Source organism: Watersipora subatra, chromosome 5 (genome assembly GCF_963576615.1).
Source record: "Watersipora subatra chromosome 5, tzWatSuba1.1, whole genome shotgun sequence".
In the NCBI taxonomy this organism is placed as follows: Eukaryota; Metazoa; Bryozoa; class Gymnolaemata; order Cheilostomatida; family Watersiporidae; genus Watersipora; species Watersipora subatra.
The window spans coordinates 49,307,617-49,332,108 of NC_088712.1; the positions used below are offsets into that span (position 1 = coordinate 49,307,617).

The 24,492-nt window shown below is 35.2% G+C and overlaps 1 protein-coding gene across 1 annotated transcript in view; it reads left to right on the forward strand.

Moving 5' to 3' along the window:
• The window catches only part of LOC137396817 (uncharacterized), an 89,879-nt gene that overhangs the window by 31,228 nt on the left and 34,159 nt on the right, over positions 1-24,492 (forward strand). The window lies entirely within an intron of this gene.

The window sequence follows — 24,492 nt, forward strand, 5'->3', positions numbered from 1 at the left end:
TAACTATATATACTGTAACTCACAGACTAACTATATGTACTGTAACCCACAGACTAATTATATATACTGTAACTCACAGACTAAATATATATAGTGTAACTTATAGACTAATTATATATACTGTAACTCACAGACTAAATATATATAGTGTAACTTATAGACTAATTATATATACTGTAACTCACAGACTAACTATATATACTGTAACTCACAGATTAACTATATATACTGTAACTCACAGACTAACTATATGTACTGTAACTCATAGAGTAACTATATATACTGTAACTCACAGACTAACTATATGTACTGTAACTCATAGAGTAACTATATATACTGTAACTCACAGACTAACTATATGTACTGTAACTCATAGAGTAACTATATATACTGTAACTCACAGACTAACTATATGTACTGTAACTCATAGAGTAACTATATATACTGTAACTCACAGACTAACTATATGTACTGTAACTCACAGACTAACTATATATACTGTAACTCACAGACTAACTATATGTACTGTAACTCACAAACTATATATATATACTGTAACTCACAAACTTTATGTAAACTGAATCACAGAGAAGCTTTAAACTCGGTAATTTGCATAATAGTTATATAATTTGCAATTCACAATATAATTGTATACAGTTATATTGTGAATTGCAAACTCCCTATTACCAGTATGTATAGTAACTCATGAAGTTACTGTATCATGCCATTTTGAAATTTCATCACAGCAAAATCTAGTTAAAGTTTATGGTAATTTGACTAATATATAGTTCTTTAAATCAGGCTTGAGGCAAGCAATCTATGTTCTCCACCATGTTTAGTGTATCTTCCGTTAGCATTCTCCATTGATATTTTTTATAAAATATTGGTACATCTACAACCTAATTGATTATTTATTACCTGTGGTTTGCATACCTTGCAAAGCAGCTTGTTTAGCAACAATATCTTCTGTTAGTATTCTCCATTGATATTTTTTATAAAAATTGGTACATCTACAACCTAATTGATTATTTATTACCTGTGGTTTGCATACCTTGCAAAGCAGCTTGTTTAGCAACAAAGACAAACTTGTTAACTATATATTTAACAAATTTCCAGTTGTTGCTCAACAAGCTGTTTTGCAAGGTGTGCAGGCGCAGGTAAACAACTCAATTACCGTTAAACCTCTAATGGAATGATATGGCACTCTATTTTGCAACCATTTTTATAGTGTTGGTAAATACGGGTGAAGCAATTATTGCCTATAATTTGCTCTTTTTTCTGGTAGAGTGGGTTTAAACTTTTTGGATCCAATAAATCTGCTAGCTTACCTCCAACTTTTCAAAGATCTCTTAATAAATATGCATAGCGAAACATCTTTACAAGTTGATATATATTACTTGCAATTGACCTGCAATGATATTATAGCCTGGGTCCCTCTTTGCAATTCGTGGTCATTTTCAATTTTTGTTTCTTTTTAAATTTGAAAGCATACTAGTTTGTTATATCTATATAAAAAAATGGATGATCCCTCATTGCACTCATTGATATGTTTGCTACAGTTTGCAGCCAAAACTAGCTTTTTTGTGCAATAAAAGGGGAGTTATGAGCACCAATTAATTGTAAGCAGTGCTAAGATCACTGCAAGGATGCTATTAAAAATAGGTTATGCATATGCATATTTATAAGTTATTTAATTAAAATCTATCAAACGAAACAAATATATAGGCTACTCATGAACAAGTGACATACACAAACCATACTTATACTACATGCAGAAACAAAACTTAACGTTTTTAAAACAAAATTAATTCAATCGTCTTCTGCACAGTTAAGCTAGCAGATATTAGTGTCCACACAATTTTTAGCAGAGCAAAACTTTTACCCGATGCCATTTTGAATCGAAACTCTTAGTGCTAATAAAAAGAAACAATGATGTAATCAAAACAATCTTAATTTATGTAGTAGCACATTTTCAAATGCAAAAAAGTTTATTCTAAGTACGTCGAAGAATCGAAGCCACGTTTATAAAGGAACTACAGAACTATTAGCCTGATACATGTAATATTTGTTTTAAATGTTTTGCAATCAAAGTTGCTAATGAAATAACCTAAAGACTTGTAGTTGGAAAAAGGACTTTGATACAAATAGAAACAACAAATGAATTAATCGTTATTGATGTTAATGAGCCATTATTAGTATCGTTCATTGCAATAATAGCAGTTTCATGGTTTCAATAATTCTTTCTCTTTGTGCTTTCTGAAAGTTTGTTGCGTATTGGTACTGATAGTTTTTTCATATAAAGCTCTATTTTTTTGTTCCTGTCAAGATGAACACGGCTAATAAAGTTTCGGTCAATAAACGGAATATTCAAATTTTATAAAAACAGGTTATGGGCCCAGCCACCCCTTGAAACGTTATATCGAAGAACTATTGATGAGAAAGGCTAGACTATAGATAAAATAAACACTGATAGCTGCGCCACATGGAAGTTTGAACTGAAACACCTACTTATAGCTAAGGACTTATTTGGATATGTGGATGGAACCGGTACTCTGGAGGATGATGCTAACGCTGCTGCTAAAGCTGAGTACAAAAACAAGTCAAGCAAAGCTTTTTCCCATATAGTGCTTTCAATCAATGATAGTCTTATTTATCTCACCAGTAAATGTGAAGACCCAGGAGTTCCGTGGAACCAACTTAAAGCTCACTTTGAACATCATACGCTGGCGAATAAATCCTTTTTCAAGGAGCGGCATTTTAGAACAGTTATGAACAAAGGTTGATCAATTTGAGACCACCTATGTCACATGAAAGCTATCACGGATAAACTGGCAGCTATCAGTGCTAATGTTAGAGAGAAACACCAGGTGGTGGCTCAACTTGCAAACCTCCAGGAAAGCTATTCCGACGGTAGTAACTGCAGACGAGGCTCCCGGTGACAATTTAACTTTGCAGAATGCCACACAAACACTGCTTAAAGAATAGAGAAAGCATAATATTATTATGCTTTATTAGTTATCTTGAGGTGTTGACTGATGTTCTAAAAAAAGAATCAAGGAGATTGACCCACTAGAAGCTGAGATATAGACAGCCAAACACAGGTCTACCTAATAAAGAATCAGAGGAAAACCCTTCGAAAATCCCGAAAACTGTGACGTAGAAAATCGACTTAATGGTCATGTGACGGAGTTGCGCACCCTTACCGCCGTTATGTATAATGATTGTTTTGGCTACGAGATGTGAAACGCTTCTCGCGATAGTAAATAATTTACATACTAGCTCTGGTTTCTCAGGGAAATCATCCAAACATTGTGTGGTAAAGGCATTTGCCCACAACTCCTCGCCATGATTTTTTAAAGCAGAAGAGCAGATTTTGATTATTGTGCTTCAAATTTTATCTCGATCTCCACGGATATGCTCCGAAGATCATCTGTTCAACGAACGGCGCGTGTATAGTCTATATGCGATATCCGCGAGTTGCAGTTTGTTTACAATAAGAAATAGGAATGGGACTTTTTGTTCCTTCATCATTTTTCTACTGTGTATCTACTGCAGCATTCTTCTACTGTGTATCTACTGCAGCATTCAGTTGATTTTCATGATTATCGTCACTATTAACAGACTGGAAGTTCACTACAGCCATAATCTTAAAAAGACTAACTTGACCGTGCTGCTCTTGCTATAAGAAAAGAAAACGATAACTTTTGCTTTGATTTTTCTATTGATCTATTATCTTATCTATGATTATTTTTTATGATTTATATAATATTCATAATGTATATTATACAAAATAATAATATAACTGCGTATAGAATAAATGATGTAACTAATATAATTTGTAGAAAATTCCAAATAATAACCGAGATTGATTTAATTGATTCTATTTATTAGCTGTAGTTAAAAAATCTGAACAACGCTAAATATGAGTCTGAATAGGGAAGCTAAGTAGGAGAACAACAAAACTGAGCTGAACTAGCAAGATAGCGAAATGTTGCGAAATAATAGATGCGTGTAATTATTTTTAGCTAAAACTAATCTACACGTCAGAGGGACTGGTTCGGAATTCTAGGAACGATGCTTGTTAGGCCCAATTTGATTGTTTTATACTTCCGGGGATTAAACCAATTAAAACGCCGTGATTGTTATAGGAGAGCGCATTAGTTGGCTTAATTGACCAATGGCACACAAGTCGATTTCATACGTCATATATTGATGATTACCAAAACACTTTTGTTTTTTGGTAGACCTGTGTTTGGCTGGCTATATCTCAGCTTCTGGTTGGTCAATCTCCTTGATTCTTTTTTAGAACATCAGTCAACACCTCAAGATGAATAATAAAGCATAATAATATTATGCTTTCTCTATTCTTTAATGAATATCAAAACAGAAGCAAACAGAACTGGCTTCAGCCAACAATTCTGGTGGTGTCAGGTCTAAAGCAAACTCTGACAAGGTGGGAGGGGAAAAAACATATAGTTTAATTACAAGCTGCTGTTTTTGAAGATCAGTTTTGAATATTTACATAACAAATGAAATTGGTGATTTTATTGTTAATTCTAAAACAAGTAGTTCAGTTTTTTTAAATAAAGCAAAGAAAAGTATGCTACCGAAATCAAAAACTTAGGCTCCAGAAGGAAGTTAGAAAATAGCTTTACAGGAAGTACAACTATTGTCTCGTCTGAATGTTGTATCCGTTAGTATGTTTGTCAGGGTCAAAGGCAGATGGAGTTTTGGTATTATCATCAAAATGCTTAACTGAGTCGTAAGTCGATAGTTGAAAATCTTCAGTCAGTTGAGGCTTGCTCTTCCTGAGCCGGTGTAGGTGTTTCACAATCATATATGTTAGACGGAACAGGTTGGACAAGTAGGAAGTCGGCTCCTCCGAAGCTACTGTAGGTGTGTTAGCATTCATTTTTGACAATGGTAATAAATGCAATTTACTAGTTGAATAGCCTGAGCGAAGCGTGTACATGCGCCTCAAATTGTCTATTTCTAGTATCAAATGATAGTGGCATTCCAGCATTACAATTAGCCTGGCTCTAATTAGCCTGTTTTAATTGCAGTGCACTGGTATGTAAACTTATCCGATGCCATTGACCACATCTCCACTTACTGACCTATTGGCTTGAACTGTTTCTTTCATTTTTGATGCTAACCCAAGAAAATCACACAACTACATAAAAATTGCTGTGTGAACCGATAAAGGACGAAACAAATAAACGATAGAACCGATAAACGGTTTCCCACGGAATGGATAAGCGGCATGTTTGTCATTTCCCTAACCAAAGGGTTAACTAGGAAAATTTCTCGCCTAGGGCATAAGAGTTCCTTTATGCAAATTAGCATGAAAACATACACTTTTATTGCGCTAATATGCACATGGCTGTCAGTTTTTTACTATAAAAAGCATTAATTGGTACTGTCTCCTCAAGCTCTACATTGTTCTACAGAACTAAAGCTACAGGAAATGGTTTGACTACCTCAAGCAAGTTGCTTAGAAGGGCTTCTACATTAGCAGTTTTTTTAGCAATAAACATGTCAACGCTAAGCGCCTCGCCTTGAGTCACTTCAGCCGCGGCTGTCTCCGCAGCACCGATGCCATCAAACTCAGGCAACTCAAGCACAACTTTGTCTACAGCATCCACAAAACATGTAACATTTTATCGAGATTCTATTTCATTCTTACTGTTTTCAATTACAACATTTGCAGAAGATGCAGAAATGGTGCAATTATTTTTGGGTTCTGATATATTTTTTCAGTAGAACCTTATCATGATTATTACCGCTGGAAGCGACAGAAAAGACTGAGTTAGTGGCTTTAAATTTGGCCAGCATTTGTTCCTACTACCACGTAGGTGGCATCCATGGATACCCAGACATTTGTGGCTGTTCCCTAGGTGTTCACATAGTTGAGGTGAGTTTTTAGTGGATTGAAATGCGCTTTTTTGAAAGTTTTCATTCTGAAAATTTTCTTCAAAAGCAAAAGCTTCTAATTGCATTGAAATTCTTTTTGTATTAAGTGCTTGAATAGAGCGTTGGAAATGCTAACGGTTTTTGTCTCTACGTACATTCAAATTATTGTATCTTTGTTCCCTACACTTCTCAAAGCGGTCGTTTTGAAGAGGAATTTTTTTGACCTTTTGTAGCTACCAGAACTCGAATTGTAGTTAACAGCAACATCAACTTTGTTACTCATAAACTCGGTTTCTGCGCTAGTAGCAGCTTGCAAAAGCTTGAGTAAAGACTTTCCTGCCAAAGCTAGCTTGCGTTCTTGGATTCTTGGTATTACGCCTTTTTTAAAGTGAAGTAGTACAAATGAGTTTTCTTCTAATTCTTCACACTGGCTCATGATTTTTCTTAATCATTTTTAATACTGTTTCATGGTTTTGCTCTCATCCTGTTTACTTGAAGGAATTACATTAGCCACCTGCTAGGCACCTTGGGACTTACTTGGCTTATTTTTCAATAAACGTTTTACTGTACCATAACTAACACATTCACCTTTTTATTTTACAAATTCTCGGCAATACCCAATGACCGGCTCCTTTAGATAAACTGGCAAAATATCAATTTATTCACTTTCAGGGACGTCATTTACCACACATCACATTTCAAAATTTTCGATAAATGTTTCAAAGTCTTCATCTATCGATTTGTCTGTGAAAGACGAGCCAAAGTTCTCCCAGTCTTTTTCATTACTGGCAGGCGTAGTATAAAGGCTTTCCAACTTTTCCAACAAAGTGCTTGCGGGCAGTGATAGTTTTATTCATCTCATAAGTGAGTGTGAAGACCTAGGAGTTGCGCAAAACAAGCTGAAAGCTCACCTTGAACATGATACACTTGTGAGTAGATTAGTTCTCAAGGAAAAGTACCTTAGGACTGTTATAAACCACGGTTCATCAATTGAAGACCACCTATGTCACATGAAAACTATTACTGATAAACTTGCAGCTATTAATTCTAATGTTACAGTGAACTGCCCACTTGCCATCCTATATCCCAGAAACTAGTGAAAAAGTTGGTGAATGTTAGACTTCATATTTTATGTGAATATCATACCTTCACCACACAGTCATTGAAGCTAGGTAGCAAAAGCAAGGCCATGCAAACGCTAGCTAGGAATATTCATTAAGAGTTGTTGAAATTCGATGCTTTTTAAATTCTCACTGCACTCATGCTTATTGGCTGGTATAATATGTATATACATGTATGTTATAAACATGTGTAGGTCAGCCATTTCACACAAAATGCTGCTCTGGCATAGCTTGCCATAGTACTAGTACAGCTTAGCTTCTTTGACATGTTTATTCAAAATTGATAATTTTTATAGTAACATTACTATGAAGGATTTTCTATGTAGTATAATATGCTCTTGAAATAAATTGTACTCGACAAGGATAGATGACTCCCAACTCAAGAGCGAGTTCACACAAAATCGATGAGTTGATGAGGAGAATTGTGGGTGAGCCGATACACAGACTCAAGGTTGAGACGATAAAGACTCGTGGGTGAGCCGAAACACAGACTCGTGGGTGAGCCGATAAATAGACTCATGGGTGAGCCAATATACAGACTCGTGGGTGAGCTGATAAACAGACTCGTGGGTGAGCCGATAAACAGACTCAAAAGTGAGCCGATAAACAGACTCGTGGGTGGGCTGATAAACAGACCCGTGGGTGAGCCGATAAACAGACTCGATGGCGCTTTTGTCAACTGTTACACCCTAGTAAGCCAATTGCAATAATTCTTGATGTTCGGTCAATAGGACTTTATAGTGAATGCAGTTAGGATACGCTGGCTAATATCACAATGCTAAAGTCATAAACAGTGACAAGAATTTTCTACACTATGTGACTTGGAAAATCAAGCAGAGATATTGTAAAGAATGCAGTATCTTTATTGGTGTTATATCTCACAGTACCCAGCAGTAACACAAAAGCAATGTCAAAACTGAAAGGTTATATAGCAAACCAAGGGAAAATCTGCAGTTGATTGGATGCACAATAATTAGGTCAACCGTTGCCACAATAAAATAGTTTGAATACAAAACGATAATATTTGTCACTATTAATCATTTTTGAGTATTTATATAGTAACATGCAAACTTTAAAACAATATGGTTAAAAATGGTTAACATAAAAATTTGCTAATATAAAACATACATATAATATTATACTACAACGAACATGTATTAAGCGAGCGCATTATAATTGAATGCTCAGATTCGATAAGGTGCGATAAATTCAGAGAACTCTATTACGCACGCTAGCAGTCTATAAATAGGAGTACCGATTGATGGTCATTTTATTAGCTCCCCTCCTTCATCTCAGCTCTCCTCGGGCCACCATTCCATCTAAAAAGCTCGGTCCAGTGGTGACAATGGTGGGAGTTTCGTGTCATAATTTTCGCTAACCTTTTTTATTGCACTTTTTAGTATTCAGTTTTTATGATGGAAAGTTGTCCAATGTTTATGTTGTACTATATACTTCTTGCACTTTTAGTTGCAATCATTGTCCGGAATAAATTTGTGATTGTCCATTAATTTGCACAAAATAAGCCTGCTTATAATTTGTATAAGTACTAAGAACAAAGAAAATAGCAAGTGATGATGCTATAAATATAATTATTATTGTGAATACATTAAATTGCTTGTTTAGGGGCCTAAAGTTGTGAAATTTCAAGTAAACACAATTTAGTTAAGACATTCTAGCACATATAATATAAGTTATTTATTATGAAGTAGCAGAAAACTTGTAAGTATGGATTTGTCACCTTTACAACTGAAGTTTGAGTTAGAGCAAAACCTGAGCTTTTTTGTGGTATACTTGATAGTGTTCTGAAACTCCCTAAAGTAGTTTTATTGGGTAATAAACAAAGACAGGTAAGGTCAGTTCTTTGTAATTTTATATAAAAGTAGGCGAGCCGATGTTTGTTTGCAGCGTTCGATGCGTTTGTATAGGCTCTGTTGGTGGCGTAACTTTCCCTAAATGATACTGAGTAAAGTATGTAAACACAACCATTGAACTCAAAACCCCTGGAATGGCAAAGTGTCATTCGCGAGTACGGAAATTCGGCTGACGCCATGTTAAGTTAGCATTTGAGTTAATTCCATTGTGTTCAATGTGAGAAAGAAATCTAATTTCAATTTTAACAGCTATGGAAGATCACTAATACACTGCTAAATCAAAGAAACAGACTATTGAGATTACTACTAATAATTTATGTAAGAGACCAAAGGCTGTAGGTGCACCGTGCTATTGCTATTCCATAAACTGCAAAAACCGCAGGAATGGACTTCCAAAGGAAAGGGCATGACATTTCACAAGTGAGTCACCTCTACTACTAGTTCTACTACTATTGCTAAAGTCTATGACTATACTAGTTGTGCTACTACTAGTTAGTTTTGCCACTAGTCAGTTCTACTACACGAGTCACTGGGTAAGTGAAAGTCGATGTCAGTTTCACCAATGATATACAGCCCCCACATACAGCCCCCATGAAGGGGGCTGTATATCATTGGTATCACTACTGAGTGTACGAGTTTGACTGTATGTTGTGGGTGAGTAGATAAACTTATAAGCTAGTGAGTGAACTTTTTCTTCTTTCAGAACGAAGGTTTTTATTATTTAAGTTTGGAATTTTTTATTATATTAATATTTAGGAAATACAAACCATTACGTTATTTCTAAATATTTATATTTGAAACAAATGTTTGTGATGCTTATAATATTATTTATTGTTGTACCTGGGTATAGCTAGCAGGGAGGAGATAAGAGTAATAATACTAGTATTATTACTGTTGTTACTATCTAACTACGACAGTTTCATTTTAATTTTTTGGTTTCCAAACAAAGCAACTGATAGCTCTCGTTATTTACAATGGTATCGCAACTGCAGAAGAGTCAATAAGCATGATCCTTGGGCACTTATCTGCAACAAACATTTCAATGATTCATGTTTGGACAGAACGGGTTAAAATTTTCGACTGAAGTCATTTAAAGGTAATATTTTTTAACGTCGAATGGAGCTTTTCAATGATTGAACTCAAAACCATATTGTCAAGCACAGTGCTGCAAGGTTGTTCAACATGTAGATATATCTAAATAAACTTCCAAAACCTCAAACAGCACGCAAAACAGTGACAGCTGCCAAAGCAAGTGCTAATGAATATGTCTGCAGCTTAGCAGAAGATGTTGACGTGAATTTCTCTAATTATGCATCTGTGGCAATAGTTAGTACATCTTTGCAGTATTTCTGCAATTTGTTCGTTGTCATTTCTATTGAAATGATCTCATGGATGCATTCCATTTTTGAGTCATGCTTGATTAAGAAATTTCCATTAAGCTTTATGCCTAAGATGTGTGTGAATGACTTCCAGTGAAACTTGCCAAATTTTCATTTGACATAGCGATATGGTAGCATTTTGAGCTGTTTTATTTTTGCTTACTTTATTAGTCGTATTGGTGTATTTTAAGGGTACTACGTTGATGTGAATAAGAAATTAATTTTTGGTGATTTTATGTAATTGTTATAATTGATGCTTTTGTTTAGGTGGTTGGAATATTAATCCTACGGTTACTCAGTTTAAGGCTACCTTTCGCAAACTTATCAGCAACTGTGGTGCAAAATCAGATGCTGGTAAGACAGGTAATGTTACTGCTCAAAACAAGATTCTCATCATACAGGCTACTCCAGAAGTTGATCAGTTTGTGGAGCTCATAATGATTTCAGATGTCAATCTTCTATTATAGATAACAGTATAGTCTATATAGCTGGCTACAATGTGCAAAAGCTAACTAAAGTGCTGTCGTGACGTTGGCCGTCAGTCGCTGGTTACCACTAAGTCAAGTATCCAGTACCGACATCTCTATACTTTACTCGAGCTACAAAACAGTGGAGGATCGGTGCGTCTATCAGACGGTGTCATCAAGATCCTGCTAGTTGCAGATCGATATGTTCGTATTAATGCCAAGCTAGATCTACTCCATTGTGTGGTGTATGTTATGAGTAGTGTAGGATCTAGTGATGCGCTATGCCTTGGGAAACACCTTACGGACAGATGGCATATCCAACCACTGTGTCATTGATAAAAAACCTTATTCAGTCATTTTATGATTTTCGACCGCATCATATATGCTAAAATTGTACATTCAAACTGCAAGGTGCATCTTTGCAGCATAAAATACTAAAGCAGTACTTTTTTAAAGGCCATTAACAATGTAATCACTGTAATATTCATCTGTAGCTGTGGTTGTGCTGTTATTTCTAATATGATTTAATCTTAAGAACCTCTAATGCACCTTGGCTCAATATTCAGTGGCATACAAATCTCCTTTTTACACAATTTCTGTAACGTGTATGTATAAGTTAAATCATCTGATTACACTAATTCCTGCATTTCCTTGTTTGCATTATTTTGATTATCTTCTATTACAAGAGTTTTCAATTTCCATGTAGTTGTTGCGGTAGTTTATTCCATTTTTACAGATACTGTATTATATATATATCATACATTCAGGAGCTATTAGCACTTAAATCTTGAAAACGGTTTCTGTTTTGGCAGCAAATGTGTTGTTTTTTATCAAAATACTTCATGTGCTAAGTTTCTCCATAATGGTTTATGCATATGTATTATATTTTTTAATATAATGGAACAGTTGTTATTGCCTGAATATATCATTTGCTGGGTTTATGCATCTGTAATACAACAGTTTGTATGACTAATATGGTCCACGAAAATCTATTTTACATCTACTTATCATTTATGATATCCCACTCCATATGTTATAAATAGGTTTTCTACTATCAGGGCACTCAAAACGTTGTGTAGGATGAGCTTTCATTAACACCCAGCTGAAAAATAACTGTTCAGCATGTAGGTTTCTGCCATTTTTCACAGTTTGTTTAAAAACAGAACTAGTATACGATCAGCTCTCTAATATGGCGCATGCATTACGTTCACTATAAATGTAAAAGTCACGTGATTGCCATTCTAGGGGTTTTAAGTTCAATGACCGCAACATTACATTTTATTGGTGTATAATAATTGGCCCGCTTGCTCTGCTAGTAACTCCGCCTACTACGTGTAGGTAGGAGTAATTGATTGACACACGCCTACGAGGAAGCTTTATATAGAAGCTAGTAGTTACTAGCGAACGCTCATTCTAGCTGCAAGTATTGGATTTTACTAGGGCTTTTATTCACTTGACTTCAACCAGAGGAAATATTATTTAGCCGATCATTGTTGAAATATTTTCTTCATCGGTAGCAGCATTGGATTCAATTTATTTCCAGTTGGAGTGAGTTAATTATCTTTGCAGCTTATTATAGTAGTCTATAGATTGACCTAATTACAAACATACATGCAACCAATGATATACAACCCAAAAGGATAGCCGACGGCTATCATATGGGCGTGGTTTAATTATGGAGCTCTATTAGGATTGTGCTAGCCTGGGTTTCAAAGCAAACACAACTCTCGCGGGGCGGTCGCGTTGCCTTGTTAGGTTTTAGAAAACACGAATCGCTGTTATCGTTTCATTAGATTATTCAGCCAGTAGACCCCGCGGGTCACAATAGCAAACATTGAATTTCTGCAATGTAGGGGTAATACCTAACCAAAATAATGTATCTAATCAAAATAAAACATTTCAAATTACCTACTTTTAGTAAATTTAAAATTAGTAAAGGTCGTAGTATATGCCTAAAGTTGAATATAATTACCCGAACAACGGCATTTTTTTTCTAGTTTTTGATTAATATTTTGCCACCCCTAATATAAAATGACAAAGTCTTTCATCGGTTTCACATTGTTTTACCTTGCCAATAAGATGGGACAGCAGGCAAAGCTGTGCAGTGTAGTTTTCATACTCAAAATCTAAATGCAAAACCGAATTTGAGCTATTTTACGATTGTGACTATTAATATCACGAATGCTTGTGAATGGCAACTGACTGATCATAACGGTGACAATATTGGGATACTATATTTATTTGACAACAAAATGAATTCAACAGATAAGTAAAATAACCACTATAGTTCATAATATTCGTAAATTTACAAGGTGCTTTATTCAGCATATTTGTTTGTTCGGGTGCCGTGTTCGGGTTAATCCCAACAGAGCTTCATAATTAAACCCCGCCCATATGAGCGCCGTCGGCTATCCTTTGGGGCTGTATATCATTGATGCAACTCCATTGCCACCGAGCCATGCTGACTCGGTCAATACTTGAACGCTGAAAATCTTTAGAAAATCCTGTCAAACGCCAATGCTCTTCATATGGTAGGCCTACCACAGTTTTACCCTCTCAGAGGGTTTGTAGGCTAATTGATATATATTCTCATATTGAATGTCATGAGAGTTTAATTTATATTGATATTTAGATTATATGTAGACAGGCCTGCCAACCCAAGAGTGGGGCAATGTTTGAGATTTGGTTTTGATGCAATTAATATATCAATGATAGAATATATATAATTGTGGAAACTGGGGCGAAAATCTCACGCAATTCTTGCTCATTTGCATTTTTTTTGTTTGATTGCGTGAGTCTCACACCCAATGCTTGAGAGTTGGCAGGCCTGTATGTAGATATCTGTTCCAAACAGATGCACCACATTTACACTTTTAGCTCAGCAATCTAGACCTAGTTGTTCAACGAGCGTTTAGCCCTGTCTGTGTTCTAGGTCTATGTGATATGGATATTTTCAATACACTCCACCCTTGGAGTTTTTCTATTGATCTGCCTCAGCAGTAGAAGGCAAATGGACATAGTTTAGTGGCACGCAAACGACTAGTTACATGTGGACAGAGATTCTTAATTTGTAGCATATAATATACAAAAGCCGCTAATATAGATTGAAAGTTGAGCATTTCAGTAATCAAATTCGTCGGTCTGTCATTAATTATGTGAGAATATTTTTTTCTATAGTTGAATATTTCTTTATGAACTCACACTCTTTACGAGTCTCTGACCACAACACTCGATGCGATATGTTAAAAAAGCATCAATCATAAGTGTTTTAGCTAGACAAGTAGATCGCTACACAACTACAATGACATAATACCACCAATTCATTGACCCCTGTTAATGCTTCACTGAATGTCTACCAAATAATCACATATATATATATATATATATATATATACAGTGAAACTCGGATAACTCAAACTTCAAGGGACCGAGCAAAAGTGTTCGAATTATCAGAGTGTTCAAGTTATCAGAGCACTGTCACAAGTCCATGTATTTACTTATTTATTAGTAGATACATGAACATATACAAACTATAATATAAATCAAAAGCACAAATGGCTTGTTTCAAATTAAATGCTTCTAATGTAAAGTTTAAAACGTTTTTATCAAAAAGTATAGAGATTTTTCTATCACTTGAGATTGGTTTGTTGTTTGAGGTGATGTTATTGCCAGGACGTTTTTTAGATTGACATTGGCAAAACTTGATCGTTCCTGAAATGCTCAAAAGAAAAGACATCTTTTTCTTTTGAGCGTTTTACCCACGATCAATTTTGCCGATTTTTCTTGAAGTTTATGCAAAGATTAACTTACTTTACCTGGGATTCGTTAAGAGCAACACTCCGAGGCAGTTCAATTAAAAGTTTTACGAGGTTTTACGGTACATTGTATATCACTAACGTTTTTTGAATGGATACTTATTGAATGTACACACGTATTCTGTGTTTAGGTCAAACGATGAATAGTTTTTTTTAGCTAAGACAACGTATACGTTTAATTACCACAATTTTTAAAACGTTTTAAACATTCAACATTCCGACGTTGATTCAACACGGAATCCACGTCGGAAAACTATTCATCACCGGCTAGCCGGGTCACGCACTCAAGGATTTTCGCCACGCAAATACAAAACAAAAACGACATGCTGTTTTTGTTTTGTATGTGCGTGGTGAAAATCCTTGCGCCCGTGACCCGGCTAACCCGTGCTATTCATCGTATAACAGTATAAATCAAATTTCACCAAACCTTTAGAACAGTCGTTGACAAAAGTATTTTGCCTATGGAGGTAGTAACGACGCTTATGAATTACGAAAAGTTGAGGTTTACCTCTATGGCTTGGAATAAAGTGATTTTCTAAAGCGATAGCAACCGTTTCGGTAGCCGTTGGGCAAAAAATAGTTCGAATTAACAGTGTTGAGTTCGAGTTATATAGAGCCATTTATCATTGTGTGGGAACGGACCAAGCAAATCCAGTCGAGTTAACCATGTGTTCGCTATATCCGAGGGCGAGTTATCCATGTTTCACTGTATATATATATATATATATATATATATATATATATATATATAGTCCATAGTCCTGCAGTCCATAGTTGTGCATAATCCTATGTAGATGCTCTCGGTGCCCGTATCTTCTTTAGTCACTATGGCCTGGTATATTATGTTCGTAGTTAGGCAGTTTCCATCTAGTGGGCAGTTGTTCCTTACTCTACAATTGCAGGCCGTATTTGTAGTTGTGCTCTGCTGGCTGCTCAACAGGCGTCTGTTATGTGAATCTATCTGCTGTTTTATGTTCGGCATGCAAGAGTAGCTGAGTTTTAGTATGTGTCTGTTAAATACATTGTGCAGCGAATGAGTAGGCGGGAAGCATGCAACTCAGGTGAGTCGCAGAAAAGTGCGCTACTAGGAACAGCTAAGATCTTGAGGCGAGTGCTCAAACTCCCAGGTCTCTGGTAGGAGACCCGAGTTACAGCAGAAACTACCACCCATATGGGTTAACCGGGGTGAGGAATCAATTATATATATATATATATATATATATATATATATATTTGGTGGATATATACCTTATATTCATAATAATAAGATAATAGATATATCTATTATCTTATTATTATTATATCACTTATCTATTATATATCTTATAATACATAATAGATAAGTGGTCAGTAGGCCTGACCACTTATCTATATTATATATATATATATATATATATATATATATATATATATATATATATATATATATATATATATATATATAATAGATAAGTGGCCAGGCCTACTACTAACAGCACTCTACGCTCTAAAAAGTGAGGAGTGTTATAACTAACTAGAGTGTTGGAATAGGTTAATGTTACTTATCTTTCTTCCAGATTGATGTTTTATTCTGGGGTCACGACAGGTCTGTTTCGTGCTGGTGCACTCTTCAGGTGACTTGTGTTAATTGGCGCGTGGGATTGCCTCTCCTGGTGTTGTTGGTGGTGTTTGTAGCTCCGCCTCTGCCTGGATCGTATTGGCTGAGTACGTATTTCTTGGAGTGTCGGCATGTGTTGTCTATTTCGTTTCTTTTGTTTAAGGTGGCTGTTTCTGGCCTGCAAATGATGTAATACTTTTCACTAAGGCACAGATGACATTTTTTTGTTTGGTTTGAATAAGGTCTTGCTTTCTGCATAACTTTCCATTTAATCCTGTAGCTTGTATTGTTCATTCTTAAGTTTCCAGATGTGTTTACTAAGTTCTGTGCTTTTTTGTTTGTCACTGTGTGTGAAAGAGGCTGTGTGGTTTCTAAATCTGGATTTGAAGTCGGTTGTGCATAGTCCTATGTAGGTGCTCTCTGTGCCCATGTCTTCTTTAGTCACTATGGCCTGGTATATTATGTTCGTAGTTAGGCAGTTTCCATCTAGTGGGCAGTTGTTCCTTACTCCACAATTGCAGGCCGTATTTGTAGTTGTGCTCTGCTGGCTGCTCAACAGGCGTCTGTTATGTGAATCTATCTGCTGTTTTATGTTTGGCATGCAAGAGTAGCTGAGTTTTAGTATGTGTCTGTTAAATACTTTGTGCAGTGAATGAGTAGTTATAAATTTTATGCCTATGTTAGTCTGTACGTCGGCGTTAAAAGGTGGGTTGTACCATGTTATGTTTCGCTTACGCTGTCTCTTGTTAGTCGCTGGCTGGGTCGGGATGTGTTTGTATTTTAGTGTGTGGTTATAACCACTGTCATTGAGTGCTTTTTGGTAAGGGGGTGCTGCTTTGCTAAGTTCATGCTCACTACTGGATAGTGTAGTTAGTCGCAAGTTAATGTTGTGTGGTAGATTTTTTATTACAGTAGGCGGGTGGTTACTGTTTTTGTGAACATATACTGTTGTGTTGTTAGGTTTGGCATAGGGTGAGTAGGTGCTTACATTGAGGTTAAAGGTTACATCAAGGAAATTTACAGATTAGCTTTGATGGTTAATTTCAGTTTGTGCTGATTAAATATTTTGCATATCCATTTCTTGAGTCGTTCATTTTTTGTGTGCAGGCTGTGCTGATGGCTAGTCCATCATCTCTGTATAGTCCGATGTTTTTTCGAAGCTGGTTGGGTAGCAGCGACAACATGTATGTGCCAACTAAATAGCATGTTTCCGCTCCGTCAAAGCTACCCATTGTTACGTCAAAGGTCTTGTTGCTAGAAGATTTTTTTATCCTAGTTTGGTCATTGTGTACTAGTATGGAGTTTTTGGGGTGAAGGATTATTTGCTTGTCTTGGTCAGTAATGTTGACATAGTTGCCTGCAAAGTCTAGTGCTTGTTCGAGTCTGACCAAGACAAGCAATTAATCCTTCACGCCAGAAACTCCATACTAGTACACAATGACCAAACTTTGATAAAAAACCTTCTAGCAACAAGACCTTTGACATAACAATCGGTAGCTTTGACGGAGCGGAAACATGCAAATAAAATTTTTAGACGTATTATAACTTTGTAACGGTGAATCTTAGGTGAATCATCTAATTTTGACTGAAGGGAAATTTTTGAATAGTGATTAGGATGATTGACAGCATTCACCTTTACATATGAATGACCCAATACGCAATGCCTGCAACTGATTACTATGCAAGATAGAAATGTTAGACATATTATAACTTCCTAAAGGTGAATATTTCTTTTTATTATTTGTTTTGTTATTCTTCATTGTTATTATATTCTCCTCCTATGGTTTGCCTGGTAGATGCCATTGCTGGTGTCTTTATCTCTTCCAATACTGTCATGATAATGGCAATCATGTGTCCTTTAAAATATTATAGTCGCACATGAAAAACAACTGGCAAAATGAAACAAGTGGTAGCAGTAAAGTGGAATTAGTTTTATCATAGTTCCAATAGCAGCACAAGTACTATCTGGTAATTCTCTGACATGTGCAACTAAGCAGGGATGATAAGCAGTTTGATAGAGATAACCACATGTTTATTTTTAATTGGACAAACTGTTGAAAGGACATTTAATGTTGATTTTGACTCAATCCATAATATAAAAGTTAATTTCTGTTGCGAAGGTTTACATGATTATTCTGCTTCAACCCCTTCCAAGTCTTATGAATACAGTGTTGCTAATACTGTTAACACTTGGAACTAGGCCGCCATGACGGATATAGAGAAAATTTATCTTTCACAATTCTGTTTGTAATGCTTTACACATAGCTCTTTTATGGACTCAGATGAAATATTGAATCTGTCTTGTCATCAGTCAAACTAGTGTAGTTACAATATTATGAGCAGAACTTCAAGTGTAACTGTAACTCCTGACCAAGTCTCAACATTTTTACTACCAGCTCTACCTGTATTTATATCCTTTTCACACATCAAGCTTCAGTTTTTTTTGTGATACAAATAATTGTATCTGTTTTTGTTTTTAGCAAGGATTTTCAAATCGTTAAACCTGAGTTCATCATCTGACGAGCTCTTGAAACACTTAAGATGCGCCATTTTGGGTGAGTTTATAGTTTTTAGTCGAATATTGGATATATATTATAAAATATATTATATATATTTATTGGATATATACTCAAAATTACTTTGGGTACTAACCTTTCATGAATTAACACTAACACAACGTTCCTATCAATGTTGTTATTTCTGCTGATGGCTGATGTCATCAGCAGATGCTATGATCAGCTATCATGCTGATGTTGATAGCAGTTCATTGCATGTCTTTTACAAGTAAATGTAATAACAAACTTATTATCTGGGTGATTATTATACTTCATCATATCTTTTTTGAAAAGTGAACTAATTTAAGTTTATTGAACTTTATATTCACAGTTATGAATCATGTTATGTTGCTATCGCTGCATGTTTTGGCATTTTTCAAGTTACCTTTATCACAGGCAAATTTTTTGGGTTGTGTCAGGCAGCCCGGGCAAATTAATTTTTCACCTATTGATTTTAAAAAATAACTGATACGCTCTTATTTATGATATTGTATACTTTTATTATGATTCTGTAATACAGGTAAATATGAATAAATGTGTTTCAAGTAATTGCTTCATATATGTCTCTCTAAATGTCTTTCATCCTATTAACGCTGCTGGTACTAGCAGTACTACTGCTTGCAGCATTAGAGGAATATTGGTAATTTCGTTTAGAAGTTGCCATAATAAGAAAAAAATTTGTTGCAATACGGGAAAACATTCAGAAAGCAAAAACAAGCTGCAAACAAAATTCCCAAAATTATTCACCAATTTTTTTTTCAGTATTTTTGTTCGTTGTAAAAACAATCGTTTTTCACAAAAATGGCTTATTTTTTGTTGGTAACAGAAAATATTCCATTAAAAAAGATAACAAGCAGACCAGAAATTAATTTCTAAAAAATTTTCGTGTGGCGACATAACAGTCACTCTGCCCATTATCGTCATTATTGCTAAAAGACAATATCGTTGCAATGCCACCAAAGGGATTAACAGTGCTATGAACATCATAGCTTTTTTTGTTTTAAGATTAAAGGTAGGGCCACACGAGACAAAATTCTCACGAAATTGGGGAAATTTGGACGAAACGATTCGTACGAATTGACATTTGGACGCATTCGTCCATCGTTGGTTGCGCACGATGAACGAATCCTGAATTGGATGAAACGTCAGAAATTCCTACGAATCGTTGTTTGATTGGTCGGTTGAAGAGGTTGGTTGAATGTTGAAGGTCGTTTTCTTTTGCGCATGTTTGGTCAGATCTAAAAAAGATAACGATTTGTGAGTTTCTAGCCCGCAGTTCCTAACTCAGTTTGAAAACTGTGTAACTGTGTTGGCGATTATATGTAATCAGTAGTACCATGGACGTTATGGATTTATTTAATAGAAATATAACTGTTTTGTAGCTAGACTAATGTTTGCTGAAAAGTCAGGTTCCAATATCTATTTAACCCTTTGACCAGGTATAAGCCCCCCCAAAAACAACCGAAACTCATGTAATTTAATTTCGAAAATTCAATAAAATCGATATTTTATGAACATGCATAGCTCAAATCTTAAGTTTATTTCTATGAACAAAATTTTTTGTACATATACATTCATTCACATATCTACTATTCAAAAAAATTTACAACCATGTCCAATTGTCCCTGTATGAAATGCTTGGAAGAATTTTTTTCGGTAGAGTCAAACGCTATAACATAGCCGTGCGAGCCACCATAACGATCGTTTTTTCTGCATATTCCAAGTATATTAGAAGTCCAAAAAGTTTACATCACTTTTATCATTTGAATTATTTTATTCTGATCAGACAAAAAATCACTAACGATCACAGGATAAAATAATCTTTTATTTTACCGTTTTGAAAGTCGAGCCGATGTTGACTGGTTTTTCCAACTTTTAATCTTTTTCAAGGAATCGCGATTTGTTTAGCTTTTAGCACAAAGCAACGCCTCTCAAATAATCGTTTCATATTGTAAATCATCGACTGATATCTTGTTGATGATATTTGAAACTTACTAGTGTTCATATCCTTTGTTTAACATTACTAGACGACAGCTTTATAAACGTCTACCGAAATAGACATAAATGTCGTTTCCCCACGCAACCGGTAAACGACATTCTGGTCGTTTCCCTTGCCAAAGGGTTAATAGAAATATAACTGTTTTGTAGTTGGGCTAATAATTGCTGAAAAGTCAGGTTCAAATTTGTATCATAATTAGAAGAAAAAGTAAAACGGTTTTGTGGGAAAGCCAAAACCTGCTGTAGTCATACAAAATAACCGTTTTGCAGTGTAGTACATACGTAATAGTTCGTAATAATAATATCAATGTACAAGCTCTATTCAAAAGTATACTAAAAACCATTTACAACAACAACCTACTACAACTACTCAGTGCAACTAGCATTAGCAGTTTTGTAGTTGCGTAGAAACGGCCTTATTAACGCGTAGTTATATTGTAGGCGCCGAAATTAATTTACGTGTACATTCCGCAACCGATTTAGGAATTGCAGCTAGAAACTCACAAATCGTTATCTTTTTTAGATCTGACCCGCATGTTTGTACTGAAGCAAATAATTGAAACGGAATCGGCTTCAGTTTATTACCGTGTTATGATTGGCTAGTTGAAAGTTAGTTTCATACGAATCCGTGGTGGGGAAACTCCGTGTGGCAGGTCAGAAATTTCGTACGAATGGAATTTCCCAGATTAGTTGAAATTACACGATACGTGTGGCCCGGCCTTTACAGTGCTCCAATCAGACAGTATTTTAAGTAGTCTTTCTATATTGTATTTAACCATTTGACTGCAGTTTACTGACGCCATTCCGCATATCTTGTAACAACCTTGAATAATTTGGTAAAGAAATGCGATGCATTGGCAATTGTGTTAGCTCAAAGCCCAGGCAATGATTTTAAAAGTGTTTTGGAACTCAACTACGTTTAGTATTTATATTAAAACTAGCATAGCAGCTAGTTTTTAATTTGATGCAGTAGTTATTCTACCTTGTGATTAAAAATATAACTAATTATTCAAAGAATTTAATAATTCGTGGAATTGACTTTGCGAAATCGCGAATTTTTATAACCAACGAATATTTTCATCCTGTAGGGTATTTGATGTTGCAGAGATGGAATGTGTATATTTCACATCAGCTTATAGGTAGGCTTGTATTAATTATCGCACATGCATCTTTGTAATATGTAGTAATCTGAGCTTGAACATTTCATTTCTGTAAAAAAAGGTCAAATGAGGCAAAACCTAGTTTAGTTTTAGTTTATATTATAAGTTGTGATGTAGAATTTGCAAAAATCACATGTCACATGATTTTGGTATTATATTCATCCTTTTGTTACACATTATACAACCATTAATCCTCTCAAAATAGTTTACAAACTGAAGAGCACCACTATTTTATGTCACGGAGCAACCTACATTTGGGCAGCTTCTCATTGAGCACTTGATAGAAATTCGTTTCAGTTCTGGTGTTGATTGGGTAACTCCGACTGTTCGTAACAGCGCCTGTTATAATTTGAGTTAAAAGAGCTGTAATTTTTTCTGATGTTGTGCTGTTCATTCTATTTCTAGTTTTCTATAATCTGACTTTCCTTGTTTTGTTTCAGAGACTTATTCACACTCTGTTCACTAGCAGCTCTTGCCGTACCATCTATTGTTAGTGGTAAGTTGAACTAAGTCTAAGTGTAGTACTCCTGCACTAATATTTTATATAGTGTATGACATGCTGTCTGTAGTCTAAACATACAACAATGTCTTGGATGACAGGTTCAGTTTTTCTGAATGTAGGCAATTGGAACAGTCTATCACAGAGGCTAACAGCGCTCCAGTCGAACAGTATTTTAAGTAGTCTTTCTATATTGTATTCAACCATTTGACTGCGATTTTACTCTTTGCTTCGGGGTCATGTTTTTCATTCAAATTCGCAGCATTTTGTTTTGGCTCTTGCTCTATTATTACTTGTTCTATGTAGCCCAAATTAATAATTTATTATTAGAACCTTTTCAACGACAGAATATGATCACTAGTACTTGTCTTGATAAATTTACAAGTCAGATAACACAGAATACAAAAAGCTTAGTTTTATGAATACAATTATTTTATATAAACAACTGTTTGGGCTGTAGTTCTCATTGCATAAATGCTAGTCATTTTATTTTGCTCTTAGGAGTGTTACGATAAAATGAAAGCACTTTGGAAAGGCTAGAATAAATTTATGTGGAATTTTCAAGGCAATATGAATATAAAAAACCAGAGCTCTGAAAAAAATGTGAAATCAACTAGCAAATGAATTTTTATCATACAAAATGTAATTATCGATAGCAGAAACATCCTGAAATTAATTACAATACGTTCTCCAACAAAAAGGTTTTGAATTTAAACTAACAAACATTGTAACAGTGTTAGACAGAAGACCCCATACAGATATGTAATTGATTGGTTTTTGCAAAGACATCGGTTTTTCTATTGGTTAAGTTATCACCTACCAACAAATATAGCAATTCTTTTCAATATTTTATAGATTTACAATGGACCTCCAAGTTATGGTATCCCTGTCTTACAGTTTTTGCCTCACCTTATAGAAGTTGTTCTAACCTTTCGTTACAACATTTTCCTACCCATGAGACATCAACGAAAATGTATCTCGTAATTCAAGTGTGGCGGGTCGGTGTGCTGCATATATTTTAGTCACGAAGATGCCAATATACTATTCGCCGAAATCCCTACCACACCGCCCGTATATAAGAGATATGATGCTGTCTCTCTTAGTTTAGCATTCTTCGTGTTTCGTAAATGCTTGATCTTGAGGGATTGAAACGGTATTGACATTATTGTGCATTTCAGTGTTTAATATCATATCATATTCACTATAAATTTTAAATTGCCAAGGTTGATGTACTACAGTCAAACATGGATAACTCGAACTTCATGGGACCTAGCGAAAGTGTTCCAGTTATCAGAGCGTTCAAGTTATCAGAGCACTGTCACAAATCCATGTATTTATTTATTTATTTATTAGTAGATATATGCACATATACAAACTATAATAGAAATCAAAAGCATAAATGGCTTGTTTCAAATTAAATGCTTCTAATGTAAAGTTTAAAACTTTTTTATTAAAAAGTATCTGGAGATTTTACTATCACCTGAAATTGTTTTGTTGTTTGAGGTGATGTTATTGCCAGGACGTTTTTTAGATTAAAATTGGCAAAACTTGATCGTTGTTGAAATGCTCAGAAGAAAAGACATCTTTTTCTTTTGAGCGTTTTAACCGAGATCAATTTTGCCGATTTTTTTTTAAGTTTATGCGAAGGTCACCTCACTTTTCCATGCTTCCGAAAGGCGATCGCTAAGCGGATGTTTGGTAAAAATCAAAATTCACCAAACCTTTAGAAAAGCCGTTGGCAAAAATATTTTGCCGACGGTGGTAATAACGACGCCTATGATTTACGAAAAATTGAGGTTTGCCTCTATGACTTGGAATAAAGTAATTTTCTAAAGCGATAACAGCCGTCTCGGTAGCCGTTGGGCTAAAAACAGTTCGAGTTAACAGATTTGAGGTCGAGTTATCTATAGCACTTTATCATTACGTGGGAACGGACCAAAAAAACTGTTCGAGTTAACCATGTGTTCGAGCAATCCGTGGGCGAGTTATCCATGTTTGACTGCATTTTGTTACTATGTTTTAATATGTGCGATACATATAAAATTTTATGTTTTTTGCCCAGGCATTTGCATTATGTAATTACGATAGATTTCTATATCCTACTATACAAATTTTTT